Source organism: Dermacentor albipictus, chromosome 5, assembly GCF_038994185.2.
Source record: "Dermacentor albipictus isolate Rhodes 1998 colony chromosome 5, USDA_Dalb.pri_finalv2, whole genome shotgun sequence".
NCBI lineage: Eukaryota > Metazoa > Arthropoda > Arachnida > Ixodida > Ixodidae > Dermacentor > Dermacentor albipictus.
Genome location: NC_091825.1, coordinates 141198291 through 141221339, shown reverse-complemented (window position 1 = coordinate 141221339; position 23049 = coordinate 141198291). Strand labels below are relative to the sequence as shown.

The window sequence follows — 23049 nt, the reverse complement described above, 5'->3', positions numbered from 1 at the left end:
GCTTGTGTAGTAGATGAGAAGCTAACGCATACATAACGACATTGCGTCTCAACTGTCAAAACAATGCCAGGGGAATTACAAAAAACTCTCAACACATTAATACTCGAACAAGGACCAGAATATTACATAGCATACAAGCCGAGAGTACAAATAAAGAACACTCGTGGAGACACAAAATGCTTGTTTGCGCAACGCAACCGATGATATTTCTTCAACGCGTTAGGAGGTGATTAACGTGCGCATTGCGATTGCGTGCGCTATTCCTCAAGCTGCGCACACTCCGGTGCCATAAGTTGCCTGCATTCAAGTCAGTGCTTGCATGGGAAATCCCTGTGCACTGCCAACTCTGAGCTCCCTCTGGTGAATTATTCTCGGTCTGACATTCTGCGCACGCTGCCATAGTCAACGTACGAAAAAAACAAACACTCACTGCGTATTTCGGGGAAACAGAGGAAAAGAAGGAAAGAAAACGTCGCGTAAACCTCTCTATCGTCTTCGAGTGTGAGCATATGCAATGACTTCTGGAGAAACGAGAGCGCATAATCATGTTCGTGAACTAAACGGCGGCGTAACCCTTGTGCATCGCACACACAAATGTGGACGACTAGCGCATCGACGACAGACCACGAAAGCTTCCTGGAAATGTTAAACCGCCCCCGCTCGACTGCTCGTTCTCACAGTGAGGAAAACAGGTGTATGTAAGAACTGAATAAAAACGCGATAATTCATGAAGACGAAAAGAAAAAAAAGGGGGGGGGGACACCATGGCACGAACTCCAAATCTTATTCCAATAGATTGAGTGGGAAAAGAAAACTTTCTTCGCTGCAAACTTGGGCCGAGAAATTCGGCGACTATATTTTGCAACTTTGCGTTCTCCTTCGCCATGAGATGGCATGTTCGATGCGTTCGCTCTCATCTTGGCGCTCGCACGCGCGTCGAAGAGAGAAGTGCTGCTCCCAAGCGGTACGTGAAAAGTTATCGGCGTGCCAAGCATTGCCGCGCTTCGGCTTCAGAATATCGAGCAGCAAGCAAAAGTGACTTCTGCATATACGATTGAGAACAGGCTTCTTCTTATTATTTGTCGACGGGTCGACGGATATTTGTCGACGGGTTCTCGTCGCGTTGCCGAGCGTGCGTCTGATATTGAGAAAAGTCGAGAATTTTTTTCACCGCACCGCCTTGCATTTCCCATTGACTCCTCCTTTTTCTGTTTCTTTTTTTTGGTACTTTCCGCGTGTTCGTCATTGCTGTTAAAGCACACTCTACGGTACTGGCCTCTTCCAGAGATGAACACGTGAGCCTAATGCAGTGTAGTCGTCTACAAGCATATAGAGTAATAATTTTTGCACCCTTTAAGGTACTGGAGTGTCCGTGTGGATAACACTCTTACCCTTGAGGCTATGAAAAGTATATTGTACACGACAGCTGAGATTGAGCCACAATAGTGATGAGAGAACCCAAAGTTGAAAACTGCGCAATAGTTGTGACCACCTGGCGAGCATCGGGATGCCTCACGCGAGAGTTCCGCAGCTACAGTTATTAAAGTTTACTTCATGCATTTCTTTTTACAGCTAAGCTGCTAGCCTCTAGTTCGTCGGGATTTTTCGCGGCGTCGTCCTCACGGAATTAAACAAAAATACCATCCGCGATTAAAAAAGAAAAAAGAATCTTCAACGATTGAATCGAAAGGAGCATACATTCTTTGGTATCCCGCACACAACATACCGCACAGCATTCGTTTCAATAAAGAGCAGGCACCAAACAAGCATCCGAACTCTATCATTGATTAGGAGGTGCTACTAATAACAAGGCGAAGCACGTAGCGCTCCCCACATAAGCTTCCCGGTTAGGACGCGCATGCTGCCGTGGCGACGGCAGCTTGCGTCGTGGGGAGTGACGTAACTAGCCTGCCCTACATAAAACAACTAGCCTAGCAACTAACTTCACTCTTGCTGCAGCACCGCTATGGGTAAGGAACGCACAGTTAGGGCTCCCGAGGAGTAGCGTGAATACGAGGAGCGTAAAAGGGGTAAAGAAACAGCAATACGACCAGCGGCAGCGCGTCGCCAAAATTACCTTTACTTTCATTACTGCCATTACTCTAAATTGCCATTACTAGCCTTACTCTAAAGCAATAAAGCATTGCATAACCCCCCCTCCCCCCTTTCAGCGGTTGTAATGGTGGTTTTGAACAGCTTCGCTAAACGTGCACTTTCGCAGGGCCGTGATGGTGAGTCATTTTTTTTTTCTTGTCGTCTCTCGCATTTAACATCGCGTTTACTTTGCCACAAATAGTCGCCACAAAAGAAAACTTAATTTGTTGCCCATCGATGATTCGATCTTACCTCTTGAGTTTCATCTTCTTTAGCATGCGATGGCGCTAAAATGTTCAGCGTGTACAAAACGCTCGTGCTCTGATACATGTATGAGAGTTGATCGGTTGTGCAGCGACGAGAGCGACAGGAGCGGAGGACAGGCACTGTCACCTACAGAGTTGCGCGTCTCCAGTCTGTTGTCCACGCGCGCTTTTAACCTAAACGCGCAGACGCATTGCTCAGTGGCTTCGGTGTTCTATCGGTGAGCACGAGGCCGAGATTGCCCCATTTCTATGGGGATATAAATGGGGGGAAAAGAAAGCTGGTGTACTTAGAAGTACGTGCGCCGCAAAGAACCCCAGGCGGTCAAAATTAATCCGCGGTTCACCATTACGTCGTCCCGCCTAAGCGGCTGCGCTACAATTGAATTTTTTGAAACATGCCGAATCAGCCAGCCTGCAAGCGAATTCTTCTAGGAGGCATTGAAACAGGTTCTGTGTATACGTAAGCGCAATTGCACTGTGTGTCAGGGAGAGTCGGAAACGTCAAATACGTATTCTCCAGCAACTCACAAAAGTTTAACGAAAGGACCTTGCGCAGGAATATGCGTAAGGTCTCTAGCTCAGGACAAGACATATGTCAGAGTTGAACGTTTTTTGTTCTTGCGACGATAACTCTGTGTACACCGCGTACATAGCGCAAGCGTCAAAGTGATTTCCGTGGCACTTCGCTGTAATATGACAGGGTACTACAGCTCGCGATACTGAGGCATCTTACGTCTGACTTCCGCTTCACAGTCCGCTTCACAGCACAGTGATAAAGGGCAAACTTGAATAAAATTTATTCGTTGCATGACAGCACTGATCCAAACCCTTGGACTTTTCGGCAAGGCTTTTTTGAAGCCCAGATCTCTTTCATCGGAATCTCAGAGGCCACTGAAACCTGTGCCTGATTGTGCATGCGTTTACGGAAGACGTAGCCATGTCATTCATCACCAGATGGCTCAACACGCTTGAAGTTCCCTTAGAGTGCATCTAATACGCGACTAAAGAAGTAACTCTTACTTCGCCTGAGTACGGGAGAGCTTTTGAGACCATAAAGAGATTAAAAGAAAGAAACAGCTGCCTTAGTGGGGACGCAGAAGCGTATTACAAAAGACTGCCATGAAACAAAAAACGAAGTGATGTGCAGCAAAGGAAAGCCATTCAATATGAATCTTTATAGAACAACTGGTGACAAAAGCAAAAAAAAGAAAAGTTGATATGCATTTCAAATGTGCACGAGGCAAACTGGGAGAAAGCCAACTCACCGGGTTTGAAATTGTCGTCTTGTCTTCCACTGCGATTGCCGCCCTGTTTTCCTTTGTAACTCTTTTGCGTTCACGTACATCTCGACATCCCCGAAAGGTGCGCGACCAGCGTACCAAGAAATGGCTCAACGGATGAGAAAAATATATCTATACATATATATTTTTTAGTTGTTGTTGTTGTTCGGTCGTTCTGGCGAGTACTTCTCGCGAGCGAACCGCGATGAGTTCGCGCAAAACATGCAAGCAGGTCCTCGGCGCGCGCGCGCGCCGTTTTATTCGCCTCCGTTTTCCATTTCCAAGTTGACGCTCGGCTTTTGCCGGCAGGAATCTTAGTTTGCACAAACACGCTGGTAAACAAAGGAACAAACAAACAAATGAGCAAATACTCGAGGCAGCAAGTTCCAGGGGTTGACCGCCACCGAGTCGAATAGCAGCAGTCAAGCGCAATGAATAGCAATGACATGAATTTACATACATGAATGACAAAAGCGTGCGCAGCATTTCCCAACTTTTTTTTCTCTACCTTTCATTCTTTTTCACCTATCCAGCGCGTGCGTGCGTCTTCTTCCTCTTCGCAATCCAAGAAAAGTCGCCGGTTCTGCCGTATTTCTTATCTATTTTCGCTCTTTTTGCTTTTCCTGTCTCGCGTCATGTTCTCCCGTTTCCGAGTACACGCCTTCCTGGCGCAGACGCGAGAACGCGCGCACTTTGCATGCACGGCAGAGCAAAAGGCGCGAGATCATAGCGCCCGCTTCAACTGCCGGAGAGGAAACAAAACTTGGGAACTTCGACTAGCCTGAGAGGCGCTTCCGCCCGCCAATCGCATTTTCTCGCAATCTCCTCGGCTCGCACCCTTCATCTCGCGTTTCCACGTGACGAGGGGGGAACCGAATCTGATTTATTCTATTGACTTGATCGTTGCTCGTTTTTCGACGGGTTTGTACATCCTCTGTATAAGGCCGTTGTTGCAGCACCGGTCCTGCCCTAACAAGAAGGAAGATGCGGAAGAGGCGAAATTGCATCTCGAGAGAAAACGACATTTCAGTAAGGTGCCCGGCATCGAACAGCAGGCGGTAGCGAATGTGCCAAAGGAATGGGGGTACGACGGTAGAGGGAGAGGGGTGGTAACCGAGCGAGTGAGTGAGGGAATCACACCGCGTGCGTCGTCGGCGATGCGAAAATACAAGATGAGAGAGTCGATTCTCTACCAGCTCTGAGCTTCAGCCGAGGTTTCGCATTCGACGCCAAAAAGAGGTGCGCGCGTTGTGTCGCGACGTAATACCAAAAAGGAAACGAAGACAAAGAAGAATGCGAAGCGGCCTGCATGTTTCAGAAGGCTAAAAGACATGAGCAGCTAAGCTCATGTATGCGGATACATATTTTTGTAGATCGCCTTTTTTGATCGGCATATTTGCGAAAATCTGCGCCAGTGAGTCGCAAGAAGCTGCATTGCTTGCGTTCGTTGTTTTATTGCTACCACCTTTCGTCGCTGGCGGAAAAAATGAGCCGCTACGATCAAGGGTAAGCTGAGAGTAACTCCCACAAGGCGAGACAGCTTGACCGTGTCCCGGCTTACTTTGTTTTCAGTGAGAAATTCTAGTGCTGCTTGTACATTCGGCGAAGCACACATATATACTTCCTCATCCGAGAGCTCGCTTAGTTTTACTGCGTACGCCACACACGAGGGGCTGTGACATAATTGCGGCTTCTACTTTTACCGTCGATTAGGTTCTCAATGGCTTTAGCGCATCTTTATTACAAAAATATAGGGAAAAGCGTAAAGAATCACATGATTGCGAAAGCTGCACTCTCACTTTTCACTGCCCTCGCATTGAAAATGGTGCTGATTATTACGTACCAGGGGCTGTACGTACTTGTTACAGCCACCGGCTGGTGCGTACTCTTGTGTTAATACTGGCCGTGTACCTACACTAAAATTATGCGCAGCATCATGAATGGGTGACTTCTGCTCCCACGAACAGTTGTAGCTTAGGTATAATTTCTCGTCAGTGCGGGACCAGTTTGTTTCTTGAAACTTCACATGCAGCATACAATCCTGATTGAGGACTCATGCCGTCTGCACAAGCTTCGTCTTTCCGCGATAATTTCTTCTATTTCTCACGTTCTCTTCTCTCCCGGAAGCGCGTTCAAAGACCGCCTGTGTTTCCCAATGTCTTTCAAAAGTGATTCGTGTAAGTTCTTCTCTTGGCCATCGAGTAAAGAGGAAAGAGCGCCCACACTAATCCCGCATCTCCAGCACACCCTCATTTGCTGGTCATTCCGAAGCAGGAAGATTGATTCTGCAACGCAGTGGTGCACCTTATTTGCATCTTGTCCTTTCCGCGAGAATAAAAGAGAAAAAGAAAGGTAAACGAAGACAAAAATAATTTCCAATTTCCTCAAACTTTGGTGCACGCGAACAAGTCTTTCAACTTTGGTTCCTCACGCAAAGCGGCTACATCACGTGTGCGGCTCGCTTGCTTTGCTTTCTGCCGCCAAACCACGTTACGCGGGCCGCGAAAAAGAAATAGATTACCAGAAAAGAAGCAACTTTCCATTGAGCGCGAGGCAACAGAAACGACATCATCAGCGCGAGAACATGTCGGTGTATAGTGGGCGCGGCCTGCAGGGTGGTGAAGGGTAAAAGAGGGACGCAAGGGAAAAAAAATAAGGGATGCGGGAAGGAAGCAGAAAAAGGTTAAAGCGAGGATGCCTCGATGGAAAGCAAAAACTAGCAAGACGCGCTCGTTCAGTCCCAAAACTTCCGCGGTGGTCTCGTTCGCCGCGCGCGTACTGCCTGCCCCGAGCACACGATCCCGCTTTAATTAAAGACAGCTGAAATATATGATAGAGAGATAGGGAGCGCGACGCGGTGTAGTAAGGAGGCAAAGGGGGCAGAAAGGGTTGAGGGGGAGAGAGTGCATACTACCAGTGGCGAGGGCATAAAAGGGAATAGAGGATCTCCACGCGCCACGTCATCTCATCATGCTAGCACGCCCTGCTGGTCGGTCGCTCGGCCGTCATAGCTAGCGAAGGCCATTGCTGCTCAGCCTTTCCGCCTCTGCTCCTTTTTTTTGGTCTCGGCCTTTTTGCGGCCGCATCATTCCCTGCGTCTGTGGAGAAAAAGAACCAAGTAGCACGTAGACTGCAGCGTATCGTGCGGTCGCCGACTCCACGGAGTGGAGTTCTGGTGATTCACGAGAGAGAATCAGCTGGCCGCGGTTGATGGTGGGGCAGTTTGAGCGTGGTTTCTACAACTAAAATGAGGTTGTAACGTCGTGACTCCTCCTTTCTCAAGGTTGTTCTACCCGCGTGCGAGTTTGTTATGAAAACGTTCAAATACTGTGCAGTGTTCAGAGCGCTAGCTCGGCACGGCCATCCAGGCAATGAGATGGCCTATTCTATCGCTCGAGTAGCCGTCAACCGAGCCTCGCCATCCGATGACCTGGATAACGCCAGAGACCGATTGGTAGAATATCACTAGATCACCCTCCACTACCGCGAAATGTGGTTGAGATATTTTCCCCCAGATAAATTCTTAACGAAATTCCAACAAAGTACCTGGCGCCAGCTTCAGGCACAAACGTTCCTTTCTCCAGCATTTCTGGCCGTGGTTCATCCAGGCCTATATCGACAGGGATGTACGCTCTGCGGCGCGCCTAGAGCTAACTTCCATCACATAATGTTCTCATGCCCTGAGCTCCAGCCACCCTCTGAGTGGCAACTCACTGACGTCGACGGATGGGAGACCGCGGTGTCTAGCTCCAACCCAGCCGACCAAATAAGGCTGGTGGACTGGACTCTGAGGATCGCCGAGGGCCACAAACTCCCGGACACCTTACGCGCTCCTGAGCCCCCTCACAAGTAACGTTGTAAAAAGGCTCAAGTAATAAATGTTTACCACCACCATCACCTATTGGCTGCGTTCCTCAGAGAGGCCGATTTGGTGGATGGTTGGCGGAAAACGCGTGATAATAGCGCAAGCACTACTCGAGGGGAACAGTTGCCGGCCCCGCACTTCAGGCCAACCGCGCCTGCTGCAATACCACTGCCACCGCTGTTCTACCTACCATGAAACATGTTCTATGGACCAAGCTCCACGTACTGTGAGGCGTTCTGTAGCTCCAAAATATTCAAATGAACGAATTAATGAGGTTCGGGCATACCGTACCTGAATTTCACATTCAAAATTCACAAGCGCAATTTGCTACACACGACTAAGAAAAAATACGTAAACGTCGAGGCGGTGGCGAGGCAAGCCCTCGACGTCCCTTCATGGGAGGCTTAGGCCCGGCCATCATAAAGTGCTGGTTGTACAATAAAAGTTTATTCTTCCTCCTCGAGCATCCTCACGAATCCCATGGTGCCCCGACGAGGGCATAACAGCGATAAGAACACTCTCCTCATTATGGCACATACGCCACCTCGGCTAATGCGAACCGCGATAATATTAGCATCAAAATTAAGCATTCAACGAGTACGTTTCCACTTGCCTGACATTATCCTGCCGAACGTGAGACACCTCAAAGGAAGTAAGTAGTAAGTTGGGCTCGCTGCACCGAGAAATCTGGTAAAAAAACCTACAGCTTGAGCTATGTAATGTGTTAAGCATATCGCGCGATCGACCCGTCCGCGACATTCTAATAAAGTTAGTCCCATTTTTTTACTCCAAGCCGAGTTTCGCGTTATATTAACAAACCGTTTTGTCCGCTCTGGGATGACTCCGTTGACTGCAGGGCACATTCCATCCCCCCAAAAGAAAAGAATTAGAATATGAGAAAGGTACCCGTGGGATTTTAATACGCGCTGTAGAACTTCGCGCCGCCGGAATCCAGCAGATGGCTACTGCGGAAAAACGACGCCGTGCGAATCCGGACAAAAGGGGGGCGGGGGGGGGTGCAATTTCGCAGCCCAGCTGAGCGAGAATGCCCGCTCCTCGCACAGCGCTCATGCAGCCTCCGAATGCAAGCCAGGCGCTCCACGCATTTCTACGTCGGGGGTCCACGTCTCATTTATTCATTTTCCTTTTTTTCACTCACTCCCTTTTGCGCATGCTAGATGCCAGGCGTGCGCTGGCCTGCACAACCTCGCAGACAAGAGACCTACGATGCGTCCTTTTCTCCTCTCTTTCGCCCTACCTTGCCAACCCCGTTCCACCACCTCGATCCCTCCACCCCTCGCATTTCCGCGCAGACGCCATATAGCAAGGTCCGAGCGCCCAGGCTACGACTGGCCGAGCCTCAACAATTTCCGCCGCGATTCTGCGAGGAGGACAGGGAACAAGATGCGAGAAGTGATGAAAAATAAAATAGAAAGGCTGGAAACGAACACAACTAGACTGAGTGGGGAAAAAAAGGAAAAGGGGGTATGGCACCGAAACGCGCGGAGTTCGTTTCTTGGGATGCGAGCACTCTGCATGCCTCAACCTCTCGCGCACACTTGGCAGCCTTGGCTTCCTTTTTTTCTTTTTTTCTTTCGCCTGCCCGCCCGCCCGCCTTCTGCCCGCGTCCCCTGCTCTGATGTTACGGACGACGCAATAAGATTACAGAGAAGAGGTCATACTTTTTCCTTCTCCCGAGGTGAACCTGAGGAGTTTCCTTTCCCTCCATCTCTCTTCATCCTCCCCAACCTCCTCATTCTGCTTGCCGAGCCAGCTTCTTCTTCTTCTTCTTCTTCTTCTTCTTCTTCTTCTTCTTCTTCTTCTTCTTCTTCTTCTTCTTCTTCTTCGAGACATTCTCTCTTCCAAGCCTCGCTTTTTTTTTTCATCGTCTTAGTCTTTCACGTAGTGCAACATTTTATTTTTCCTTTTATTTTTTTTGCCTCTGTCATGCGTTGTTCCTCCATATTTATTTCCTTGCGTCAGCTTCGTCCGCGCTGCACGTCACACCGAGTTACTCTCCGTGACTCTCCTGCAACGGCTCTTCCGTGCATTACACAGAACGAACGCAGACACCGAAATATTTCTATAAGGCAAAATAGAGCTTATACGAGAAAGAGCTCGAGTGGCAATCCTGCGCTTCGATTTACGACCTGCGTCTGAGAGAGACCGAAAGTGTTTAAGCTGAAGATGTCAGTCCTGGTATATGCAGGGCTCGCTACTTTAGGGGTTGTAATTGACATATGAACGGTTAAAGAAAAAATAAGAAAGAAAAAAATGATAACTACGAACAAAAAATTAAGATAATAAATTCCAGATGACCTGAAATGGCCGAACAATGTCTATGTGACCTGGCTGATGTGCTTTTAAGTATGCAGCACTTTTAAACGCAGTAAATATTTCCTCGAGGTGCTTCATAATCAGCACACATTTTCTTTAGCATATGCAGTATGAATGGGTAAACATCGCTTGTCATTTATTTATATATTTATTCATTTATTTTTAGTTTATTTATTTATAATTACCTTGTTTTCAATTTCTTTACTTCGTTCTTTTTCACATGCTCGAGGTGATTTCGAACAGTTCTCCTGCGGAGTGCTCTGTAGATATCAAAGCCTTTGTGTCTTACGTAAGCGGGCTCTATTCATAGACTTACGGGGGAAAAAAAGAAGAAGAAGCAACATCAGAAACGCCGCCCTGACAAATGCGCGTATTTAGGACGCTATAGCCCTGAGCTTAAGGTCCCGAGACTCCAGCACGGATCGCTGACCGTTGCCATGGATTCGCGCGCCGCACCGAGAATCGAACGTCGAGAGAGGCCCCCTCCGTAGTCGAGCCTTTGGACGACTGCCGAAACAGTTAGGTTTAAGAAATGATGAGGCGGTGAACGAGGGTTACTAACCCGCTTACCTTGAGACTAGACACTGATCTAGCGGTGGGGGCGGGAAAAAGAAAGAGGAGCGAAACGACAGACAACAACAAACAAACAAATGAAAACGACACTGCGTCCTCCCGCCCTGTAAAGTAAGTACATATTTACAACGCCCCGGCTAGCAAACTGACGGGTTGCTGCGGTCCCGTCTACCCGAAGCGCGTGGAACGTTTGTACAGAGGCCGCACTGACGCCATCTCCCCCTGTGGGAGCACTTCTCCCGCGCGCACTGCAGCGAAGCGCAGACACAACCCCTCGCCTGGGCGTCATCGTCATCTCTCACTCTGCGCAGTAGATGCCGCCGCCGCCGCCAGCAGCAGCCACTCGGCGGGGGCCTAAAGACATTAGGCCCGCTCGGCCCGGCCGGCTGGAAGTGCCGAAGTGCGAAACCCACGCAGAAACAATTAACCGCCCGCACATATACGCAGGCACGCACGCACGCGTAGAGCTCCGCCGGTCCGACAGAACGAGCGCCCTGCTGTGTGTGTGTGACGAGAGCCGCCGGTACACTCGACGTCGAGCGATGCGGTGGGGCTGCGTGCGCGCACCTCTGTGCCAAAGCTAGTTTGCGTACCGCCGTTGCGACAGGCACAACAAGGTGCGCTTTCGCGATTACGGCGACAGCGCCAAGCGCCTAACGCGGTACTTTCAAGACAGGTTGTCTCTCCACCTTTCTTTCTTTTTTTTTCATTACCCGTTCGTTCCTCAGCAGGCTCGTTTTACTGCATTACTTCACTCGTACTGTCTAATACTGCGTTTACTTGTTTACTTTTCTTCGTTTGTCGCTGCCTCATGCAGACGGGTTACGTGAGCGCTGAGCTCTCCTCGGAACATCGGGGCAAACGTTGTTACTCTGCCGGAAACCTTCTCAACCGCAGAAACTCGTCACTAATGTTTCCCCAACCAACAATGCAGTTCCAGATAGGTCGTTACAAAACGGGTTAGGCATGTGTCAGGTAGACGTAAGCCGCTTTGGCTCAGATTGTAGTCACTTCTGGACAGACGAGTTTCGTCGTCATTGGTAGGGACTTGCGCAAGCAGGCGTCAGTCAAACATTGTTTGTTCATTCTCTGAGTGCTACTTCGTACATCGTGCATCGGTATACATTCAACACCTCAGGGGTACAGTATTTAAAAAGAGACCTGTCTGGAAGCATCTGTCTGGAAGCAACTGGAAGCACCGGAATAGAAAGATAGGGGCGCGAAAGAAAAGGCAGGGACGTTAATCGGAATTAATGTCCAGTTTGATACGCCGCACTGCGATAAGACGGGACAGTTAAAAAAATTTGGAGGAAGGATGCGAAAAAAGTAAAATAAAACAAGCAAAAAAGGTAGACGCAGTGAGGCGCCTCGCTAGAATCACAGCTTGCCATGCTGTATTAGCGCTTTCAACAAGTACGGCAATGCTTTTGAAAGCCACCCATGTACCAAAGCTGTACTTATTCTCTAGCCTGGCGTTCTAAATCGGCTTCGCAAGAACTCCCATTTAGCTTTGGTCCATTTCAAATAGTTTTCCGGCTGCAAAATACTTTACGCTGCATTATGCTGGTCACGTGACTGGGAGCACCGCCCTCAATAGCGCGCACTGAGTTTGTTTCTTCTTTCTTTATGCACTTAAACACGTACATATTTGGACGGAAGTACCTTTGTTCGGCGGTGAAACGTCCAACGCAATTTTCGGCATGATCGCGTAGGTTATATCTACAAGTACGCGAACATTACCTTATTCCACAGTTCGTAGGTTGGCTTTCTAAAGAATTAAACAAACCAGAAACAAAGAAACATGCAGTACCTTTAATGCTAAAATAATCTCAAGTGCTACCCGTGGCGACTGCAGTCACATGAAACTGGAACAAAAACATTACCGTGCTCTCATATTTCGGTGCGCACTAAAAGGGCAGAAGTCCAAAATTATTTATGAGCCTGCCGCGCTGCTCAGCCCCGCCCTCGAAGATCAATTATGGGCCGTCCAGCGGGCCGAGGATGCCGCCAGGACCCAAGAACTCCTGGCCGTCACCTAGGCGGGCCCTTTGGCCCTCCCCACCAACTCGCAGGGCACACAATAAAGTTCTTTCCTCCTCCTCCTCCCTCCGTTTCGTGCCTCTTTATCGAAGTATGTGCATCTTCGACGCAAAATCTTATTACGACTACCTTTATGTTGACTCTTCAAGACATAAATTTTCACATGCTTGTTCCTGTCGGCCATCCTGTGACCTACCGAGAGCAGTCGATGCGCTTCTGTGATCCAGTGGCCAATTTAGTGCTCAACGAAAAGCTTTCTTGCTATGAATGAGACATGACTTTCTTTTGTTTACAGCGAAGCTGTCAGCCTCGAGGTGGTCGACATTTTTCGTGCCCACGTCAGTTATTAAAGAAGTGGGCCGATCCCGCCGGCAGTGCAGGGCCAAGAGCAGTGGCTCGTACCCCCGTATAATAGACTCTTCAAGCAGTCAGCAAAGTGAAGCGAACAGTGCATACATTCTTTGGAATCACGAATACAACATACACAGCAACATACGTTTCAATAAAGAACAAGCACAAAAGAAGCATCCGAACCACATAATTGATGATCAGACGCTTTTGATAACAATTCGAAGCACGTAGCGCTCCCAGCACACGTTTCCCGCTAAAGAGTACTGTTGCTCAAGCTGTCGCGGTGACGGCAGCTTGCGACGACGTGGGAGTGACGTCCCTAGGCGTTCGTATTGACACGTGTACTTCTCCATCTTTCATCGGTGACCGCGTTTCCCCATCTAACAAATGTTGTTGCTCAGCGCAAGACGCGCCAGCATGTATCGGAAGTTTCTGAAATGTTATCGATGATTCTATCCGCTGTCTGTTTCACTGATCCTTGTGTAATCTCTGTATGTATGCGCGACTGCGAATTGTGTAGTACTTTCTGAAAAACACGCGGGCACCAGCAGTTTCTCTGGAACCTTCGATGACTCATGTATGAAATCCAATTAACGCACTTGACCTGCTGATGAGGTTTAGCAGAATGCGTTGTTGGGCAAGCTGGTTCAGCGTATTTGAAAAGATTGGATGCGCTTTGTAGACAATCACAAAGAAGATGACTGTCCTGTCTTCTTCCTTGTGATCGTCTACAAAGCGCATCCAATCTTTCCAAATACAATGATGAGGTTTGGTTGATCGCCGATCGTGTTCGCCGCTATCGCTGTGCTTTGAGTGTAACTTGCTTTCGCGGGCACAAGTTCACCCAATAAAAGTAAGTTTCGTCATTCACAGATTTTCCGCTGTATTATTGACCGTTACTACTACGTGACATCTGGTGGACGTGCTAGTGCGTTCATGTACTGAACACCTCCGCAAAGCCGTGATCCAAACCCGAGCCACTAAGACAACACCACCGTAGCCAAGGGCCAACGAACTAACCGCAGGCTGCAAGGGCTGCCCATGGATCACGGCGTTTTGCCCGAGGAGACCAGGAAGTGCACGGCCACGACAGCAGCTGCAATGACAGCCACAATGTCGCCAACACCGATCGTGCGGCGGCAGCCCAGGAAGCCACTGACGTTCCGCGGTTCCACATTTGAGGACTCAGAAAGCTGGCTGGAGACGTATGAAAGCGTCCTACATTTAACGGCTTGAACAGCGAAGACAAGCTGCGCCGCTTTTTTGTTTTTTCGCATTAGAGGACGCCGCCGGGACGTGGTTCGAGAATCGAGAAGCCACCTTAACAACGTGGGACCTATCATGAAGCGGCTTCCTGGAGACATTCAGAAGGGTCGTGCGGAAAGAGTGAGCCCGAGCTCTACTAGAAATCCGGGTGCAGCTGCCCGGTGAGACCATCGTGACCTTCACGGAGGAGGTGGCCCGTCTTTTCCGGCACACCGACCTGGAAATGTCGGAGGAGAAAGAAAAATCCGCTTCTTGATGCGGGACTTCAAGCAAGAACTTTTCGCTGCACTGATCTGCAACCCGCCCGAAGACCGTAGCTGAGTTTTCGACGCAGGCATCGACGACTGAGAATACTTTGGAAATGCGCACTAGGCAAAATAACCGCCATGCGCTTACGCCGCAGTGCGCCAATCCAAGCACTGGGCTCCAACGACCTCCAAGAGACCATCAGGGCCATTGTGCCCGAAGTTCTGCGCAAGATTTCGCCTTAGTCGCAATCTCAGGTGGCCTCGGTCATTCACATGATCAAGGAGGAACTACAGCGATCACTTGGAGTTCCTCAGGTGCAATCCCAATCGCAGCAACCCCAGCCAGAAGCGATGACATACGCCGCCGTCGCCGACCGCCATGGTCCCCCTACGCGCCCGCGCCATGAACCTGGAGCGCCGCAATTCCGTCGTCCACTGCTGCCGCTGCCAGCACGCCCAACCGTCGCCCAGCGAAGCGTTCCAAGGATGAATGACATTTGGCTCGCCCCTGACCATCGTCCCCTGTGTTACCACTGCGGAGAAGCGAGTAACGTCTACCGCCGGTGCCCCTATCACGAAATGGGAATAGGAGGGTTTGCCGTCAACGCTCCACGCCCGCAGCAAGGTGAACGCTATCTCGATATCACCGACTACTTCGCCGCCGCTCAGTTGGAGCCCTCGACAACCGTCCCTTTCTACGTACGATACACTAGCCCAGCCCGGGGCCGGTCCGTCAGCCCATATCCGGAAAACTAAAAGCAGCAACCGATGGAGGTGTGGTTGTTGTTCGTCGAACTGATGAAGATCCTCTGCCACCGATGAAGACGTCAAATAGACTTTTTCGATGGCATATCATCGAGACGCTGCTATGCCGACGAAGCCTGGAAACAAAGAATACGCCGGCAAAAGAACACCTGACGACGCGACGTTCCAGCCACAGGTCAACACGACGCAGACGTGATCCGACGCCAAGACCTAACTGCAACGCAAGACGAAGAACAACCGACCTCGACGTGCTTATCGATGGCCACGCAGTCACCGCCCGTGAACACAGGAGCTAACTACTCCGTGACGAGTGGACTCATTGCCACCCAGCTGAATAAAACTAAGACTGCATGGGAAGGCCCTCAAATCCGGACAGCTGGAGGACACCTAATAAAGCCGACCGCATTCTGCACGGCAAGAATTACCGTTCATGACCGGACCTACCCTGCCACCTTCGTTATCATCACACAGTGTTCACGAGATGTCATTGTGAGCATGGAACTTCCTGAACCAACACGGCGCAATTATGGACCTGAAGACAAAGTCGATAACGCTGTCCGAAGATCAAGCGATACCGCTGGAGAGAGCTCGTAGTCACCATGCCTTGAGTGTACTTGAGAAATACACGTCAATCATAAAACATTGGAGCTAACCGCCTATGCCGAGCATCGTGTAGCTCCAAAACGCCGAGCAGCGTCCTCTGCAGGGAATATTTTGCAGCCAAGCCCACTCTGAAACAGGGGTGCCAGGTTAAGTCGCTTTTTATCTAAGTAGAGAAGAATCTCGCCTTGTTATTTTGCCTTGTATTGTGACAACGCAACTTTATTGTAACTATGTTGCGTATTGTTGTTTTATCTTGCGACTGTGTTTTGTATGCACCACATACTAGAAAGTCGAGAAGTAGCCGGTAATGTATTTCTGCGCCACCATCTGCTTATAACATGTCACTAAAAATTTTTAATAATCAAGAAAGAACGTAGCTTCCTCTCTGTGAATAACACTGAAAAAACCCACTCCCACCTTGGATTGTGCTCAAGAAAAGCCATCACGTCGAGCCAAGCAGTCTGAACGATAAAGCACGATTGAAAGTGAACTAGCTTCAAGGTGCTTGAAGATGTCATGATACAAGCAATTGTGCTTCGATTGGGTTAATCTACATTGACTTAAGCACGACCTCAAGCGCCTCGTGCTAAGGTTGTAAAATGCTGTGAGGTTAAGGTGCTCTTGAGCAGATCCTGAATTCTGTCGCGATCATGTAAAAGAAAAGTGTCAAACTAAGTGATTATAAGTTCACGTCCTAATATATATATATATATATATATATATATATATATATATATATATAATTGGGTGCCTTCCGCAACAGTGTTCACCTAACTTAAAGTTCGCATAAAATGTCACTGTGACTGGTATACGCAACATCATACTCTATGGTCGGCGTATAACAGAACGTAGTGTGCAACCCTGGCAAGCGTAGATTTTCATACAAGCGCACTGATCACTCCGCAACGTCCTTCAAGCAACAAATAATGACTCTATGCCTCAACTACGTTCTCTAAACGTAAGCAAGCCTCACTTGTTCCGTATTCGCAACATGCACAGTGGGCAACGACAATATGGGCCGATCAAAGCAACTCTGCCACCCGAAAAAACAGCGATACAAGAAAAAAAGGAAATGTTGCCTATATAGGGAGACAGCGCCCACCAGCAAAGCGTATTTTCCCGTGGCTATCCGGTCTTCCGAAGGAAGAGTACCATGCGGAAAAAAACAAACATGAAAAGATGCCTGTGCGAAACACCGAGGCAATGCAAGGCAGGATTGCCGACTCTCATATTACAGGCGTCCTCGGTCTGTTTACGTCGCGGAAACGACCGAGTGCCGCCGCGCGAGTGGCTTTTAGTCCAGCAACATGGCGCCGGTAACATCGGACTAGCGCAGCGGCAGCTGCGCCACCAACAACCGCAACAGCAATGGAAGAGCACGAGTGATGCAGCCATGTGCGCTTAGCCATGAAATGAACATGTTTCTCGTCTTGTACTTACTTGCTGCTCGACTTCTTTCTGCCTAACCACTGTATGTGCCAGATCGAAAAAGTGCGCGCGCTGTCGTTGAGAAGCTTGCCGCATCGATCTTTGATATTGTGCGAAAGCATAGCGTACATGCGTACATTTATCACGATGCAACTGCTTCGAAAAAGCGCTGTTACACGAACATGGCACAAACTTGTGCTGCTCCAAACGTGTACGGGATGTCGAGTTACCAAACCTCGTTGAGGCTCGTGTAATTTTTTACTGAGAATGTGCATCAAAAGTAAACTTTCCCGCGTTGTAAAATTCAGTGCGTCTTACCGTATCGCCTTCTTCCTTTCGTTTTTATTGCCACGTCCGTGATTTAACCAAGCCTAAGGCGTCGCAGAGCGCCGTGCATTTTTATGATTAAGAACTAGTTTTTGGCCTCCTTCGCTTCATAATTTCTTGCTTACCAGCAGAGCATCTCATTCATTCATTCATTCATTCATTCATTCATTCATTCATTCATTCATTCATTCATTCATTCATTCATTCATTCATTCATTCATTCATTCATTCATTCTCTGTTAACACTTAATACCTTCCACACATTATGGCAATAATTGTTGGGAAGCAGTGGGGAAAGGGAGATGGAGGGGGTGGAGAAGGGAGACCATAAGGCCTTTGTGCCCCGCACACTTGTAGCTACCAAGTGTCATCACCATGACCACAGTTGTCACGTAGATACAATTCTTTACTACGTGGTGTACGTAAACATTCTTCACACTATCGCTTGGAATTACAGCCAGATAGTCAGAAAAATAGAATTGAGATGGGAAAGGGAGGGAGGTTAACCGCAAGAAAAGCTACTGCTTTGCTACCCTACACCAAAACACGATTGTCCTGGCGGGGTCCCCACCTTCAAGACAGCTATTGCTGATTACGTCTCATTTGAGGTTTTTCTTTTTCTTTTACTTTTAATTACTTGCGTCAATCTTTAATATATGATATGAGAAAGGACGGAACACTGGGCTAATCGGCATCGCATAAAGATCGCAACAAACGATTACTGAGACACACACAACACAAGCTCTCTGTCATGCGTGTCTCAGTCTTTGTCATCCCGTTTCCACTACATATAGGAATCTCTCGCCATTTCTGCATATCATCTCCTCTTTCACTTAAGAACTACAAGACGCACAAGACTGCACCGACTAAACCCATCACTTCAACTCAGACCTCCAGCCGGTGTGCACCGGCGTGAAGCGTCTCTTCTGTGTCGGTTATGGCTTGGAGTGGCCTTCACGAATGCCTACTCAGCACTAATTGGAATGGCTGATAGTCCTGCATGTGATGTTTGCGCATGCGAGGAGAACATTGACCACATATTGTGCCATTGTCCTCAATTTCAAGCCCAAAGACAGTATTTGTCCGACACATTGAGGAAACTAGACGATCGTCCTCTGAGTGAACAGACAATATTAGAGCACCGTCCCGACCGATCATCGGCTCAGAAGGCAGTGAAGGCACTTTTGTGTTTTCTCAGAACTTCTGGTTTGCTCGAGCGACTTTAACTGAAGTGCTGTCCGTACGCGTACCTACACCTTCTCTCTCCCTTCTTTCTCTTCCCCTTCTCCCTTCCCCCAGTGTAGGGTAGCCAACCAGACTATTGACTGGTTAACATCCCTGCCTTCCTGTATTCTTCTCTCTCTCTCTCACAGCTGTTGTGCTTTGTGCTCAATTACGCGATCCCTCCATATGCTCTAACTCAGGCAGGCAGCACAACGGACTTAAATAACGTAAATGCTGTGAAAACAAAAAGAAAGAAAAAGAACGTTTGGTGAATTTTCGTGCGAGTTGCTTTCGACTGATCTAGCTAACTAGTTTGCATGCATATAAAGTCCGCATAGGTAAAGAAAAGCAGAAGAACGTTACCAAAGCGTCAGCAGCATCTCCACTTTTGTCTTGTGCATGCCGAGGTATTAAACTTTTAAAAATTCACTTGGAATCGTGTGGCACCACGATCTCGTGTAGCGTAACGTGGAAGCAACCTTCTCTTCCTTGGCAATGCTTCGTGAGAATCGCGCAAAAAAACTAGTGGATACCATTAACAGTGCCTGTCGCGCTCTCGCGGTGATTCTCGTATAGAAGCGACCCAACTTTGGGCATTCCAGAACTTCGCTGGTTCACGGGAATAACGCCAGAGAACGCAGCAGCGCTGGACTACGATCACCAGAAGCGTGGAGGAAACGGCGTTCCTCTTGGGACACGTGCGAAGTTATCTGTCCGTTTGCAGATGGGCGCGTCGGCAGTAGACGCACACGGGGAAAAAGAGATGACGCTCGAAAAAAAAATCAGTGAAGAGCAAACCAGCTTGTTTTAATACACTGGGGTACCATTCATCGCCGCTTTTAAGCCCCACGCTTGCTTTCGAAACGAGCCCGTAAAGGAAAGAAAAAGGTATTTTGTGCAAGAGTAAAGCAGAAAGAAATGGGGGGCAAACAACATAGCGCTAAGTGAAGAGAGAGAAGTGCGTTGTTACGAACCCATGCCAAACTTTCCTTCGTATTACCGGCTTCAAATTTACGTCTAAAACGTAACAACCGGCACTTTTATTCCGTATGGCGGAACTTTCTTTTACCGTTTCATTCTCACTAAAACGAGCTTGCCTTGTTACTGCTTGCCCCACAGCCTCACTCTGCCCTGCGTGGGATTGCGAAATTAAACATTAATAGAACCAGCGCGTACATATTATAGTTCTACGCGTGCCAACGCTAGTGTGATACTAAAAAAGAGAACTTGTTAGCGGGACAAGAAAATTATGCTAGTTCATATCTCTAAGAAAATGAACACTGCAAAGAGCAACATAAAAGGAACACAATTTAGTGGTTTCTTTCTCAAAACGCAAGAACAGAAATAAGGGGAGTTAGAACGCTAAGGTGTCCTCGATACTAGCGTAGCGCAAACACTTAAGGTTTCTTTTTCATTTCACCATTTGCAATAATAAAGCGTTCAGTATTACGCAAAACCTTGAATGGCCGATGGACTCTTGGTCCACTTCTCCAGATTGTAACGGTCGCTCGGCTTTCAGAACAATGATAACTGAGTCTCGATTTCCAAACATTACGTTTCGTCCTGAGCACGCAATTATGTTCGTGTTTGCTCGACTGTCGAATTATGAAAGCAATGTTAGTATTCTTGTCACTCTACTTCTGTCTGCTATTGTTGCGATGCCTGGCCATACAAGTAGAGTCGCAGGCAGTAAACACCCAACAGAAAAGGCACAGAGTTTGCAGCATTCAAGGCGGAGGTGTAACTGACAGTGCGGTACATTGTGCAATAAGAAAGGAGAAAGTAGAGTTTTTTTTTCTTTTTAATAATATCAATCAGGTATTCCTAATAAAGGTATCTTGCACATATTTAGGATCATAGCTTTCTTTTTGAGTGTACCCATGCAGTGAAATTACATATTACAGAAAACCTTGCATTGCTGACGCGCTGTGTGTGCTTTCTCCAGACTGTAAAACCTGCTCGAGTTTCTGAACACCCGATGTATTAGCTTAAACAGGCACTATATTCCATTCTGAGCGCACAATATCTTTGTTGTTTATGCTAGTCCGCTTTCGGAATATGAGAATAATATTAACCCTTTTGACGCCCTATTTTCATCTCCTTTAATAAATAAAAGGCAGAGTTGCTGAAGCACTCAAGGCAGGAATGTAACAGACAGCGCATCAAATGATTAAAAAAAAACAGGTTTTGCTCTCTCTTCCTGCAGGAGTTAAAATAAATGGTGCAGACAAGAATGAGGGAATGAAAGCAGTTCTCTGTATTCCTCAGACGAAACACAATGGGAAGCGTCGGAAAAAGAGGCAGACCTGAGAGTCTCCAAGGCGTTCGCTCTGGTATTTCGCAGCTACAGATCCTTCGATGTATTGTTCGACGGCACGGAGAAATGCACTCGAGGCGTGGCAGACTCAGAAGCTTCGGCACCGGCGTGCATTGCGGCTACTGGTGTGCGAGGCGGCCACCGTTACTGCCTTACACTACGTGGCCGTGTAGCGAGTCTTTCTTTTTCTCAGTTACTGCAAACGGACGGCCTTCGTGCGTGACAGGTGTCAAGTGAACATAAGGCAGTGGGAGGTTCCACGGAAGACGTCATGCACTGCGCGCAGCACTCGCCAGTCTTTGTCGCGAGATTATTTTTGTTTTCTTCACAAAGGACTTAATAAAGCAAGAAATGCCAGTTTGTTTGTTGCTTTCTTTTCTTCAGTATTTTACCTTTTTTTATTTTCGTTTGTTGCGCTGCTTCACCCTTCCACTGTCACCTCAGAAGCGTTGGTTCCTTGCTTTTACGGCTGTCCTGTAGAGCGTGCTTTGCCTGCGGCGCTCTTGTGTGGTAGGTGAAGACAACATTCAAAGACTTATAGCTCAAACAAATTAGGTGATAGTGCAAGAAAGAAAGAAAGAAAGAAAGAAAGAAAGAAAGAAAGAAAGAAAGAAAGAAAGAAAGAAAGAAAGAAAGAAAGAAAGAAAGAAAGAAAGAAAGAAAGAAAGAAGTGTTAGTATTAAGCGGACAAAAGAGGGAATTTGAAAGATTTGGTGGCAGAAGCTGTTGGCGAATTTTTAATAACACGGTAGATGGCTCACCGAACTTGCAACAGAAGAAAAAGATATATGCAACATATGGCATGAGAGACACGCTGAAGACAACTAGATTGGCTCACTCCGCAAAGTTTAACTTCGCGGAGTGCACAAAACATTGGAAAAATGCTGCTGAAAATATGTCATCGACATTTTTGTTGTATTTCTTCATTTTCTCGGGTAAAACCGTTGTCAACTCTGTGGTGCAATCAATCTTAGAGAGGAGACCAGCTCCGGGTGTTTGCCTGCGAGCATAGAAACCTCTCCGCTCGAACCAGTCTTAATGCACTCGAACTGCCTTCAAAGGAATCTCGAATAAGTGGGAATGTTAAGTCGAGGGCTCATTTTGAATAGGGAACACGATATTGCATCAGCTTGGCGCATGCAGGAGGAGTTGTGGCGCGAGTGTTCGAACTCGTTACGTCTTCAATTATTCAATCCTCTCGGAGCCTTACAAGCACTCTCAAAGTTCGAAGACTCGTTGAGACTCGTGTCGCGGGAGTGAAGTTAAACGACGGACAGGGCCCCCGTGAATTGTCGCTCCGCACTGGAGTGGGGTAAATATCCAGTACAATGCTAATGGAAACGCGAGAGGCATGGTAAATGTTCAAGGGTCCGTGAAACACCACTGCAATTAGCAATTAGCAAGAAGGCCTTCAGGAACCAATTAGCTTTCACGACTGTGCAGAGACTACGGCAACCCCTCTTCTCCTTAACAGGCCACGCGTACAAATGGACTCAGTGGATAAACACGATTAAGAAAAATAAAGAACCCGTACGTTAACAACTAGTGAAGAAACGCGGAGGTGACTCTACTAATTCCTACCATATTGTCCAACAGTTCACCATAGAGATGCGTTCAATACCAGAATGCCGAACGCACCGTGCAAGCACCCTAATTAAATCTGTGTGCGATTTCATTCTCTATTTTATCAAATATATACGGTATGCGTGTTCTAGTTGAGAACATAATGCTGCTGACCTTCACAGTAGGTTCTTAGCCACGAGTGGATACATGCGAAACTGTTATTTTGCAGCTTTTTCTTCTCCATACAGAGCGCACAAAGACGAAAGACGAAGAGAGAATCGCATGCACTCATATATGTGTGCATGCATCATGGGTACTGTTCGTCCCTTCTGTCAAGTCCATGTGCCCGCTGCACCTACAAAAACTGGACATGAATCAGCAGCTAGCCTAAGCCTTCGCCTCAATTCGCCTCCATAGATTTAGTTTTGAAACTCCACTTGATAGAAAGCTAGTTGTACAATACGACGATGTAGGAGACCAGAATGCTACCGCACCAATAATT

At 47.9% G+C, this 23049-nt stretch overlaps 1 protein-coding gene across 2 annotated transcripts in view; it reads left to right on the top strand.

Annotated features, from left to right (window-relative positions):
- Positions 1 to 23049, top strand: part of LOC135908350 (potassium voltage-gated channel protein Shaw-like) — a 244196-nt gene that overhangs the window by 59414 nt on the left and 161733 nt on the right. The window lies entirely within an intron of this gene.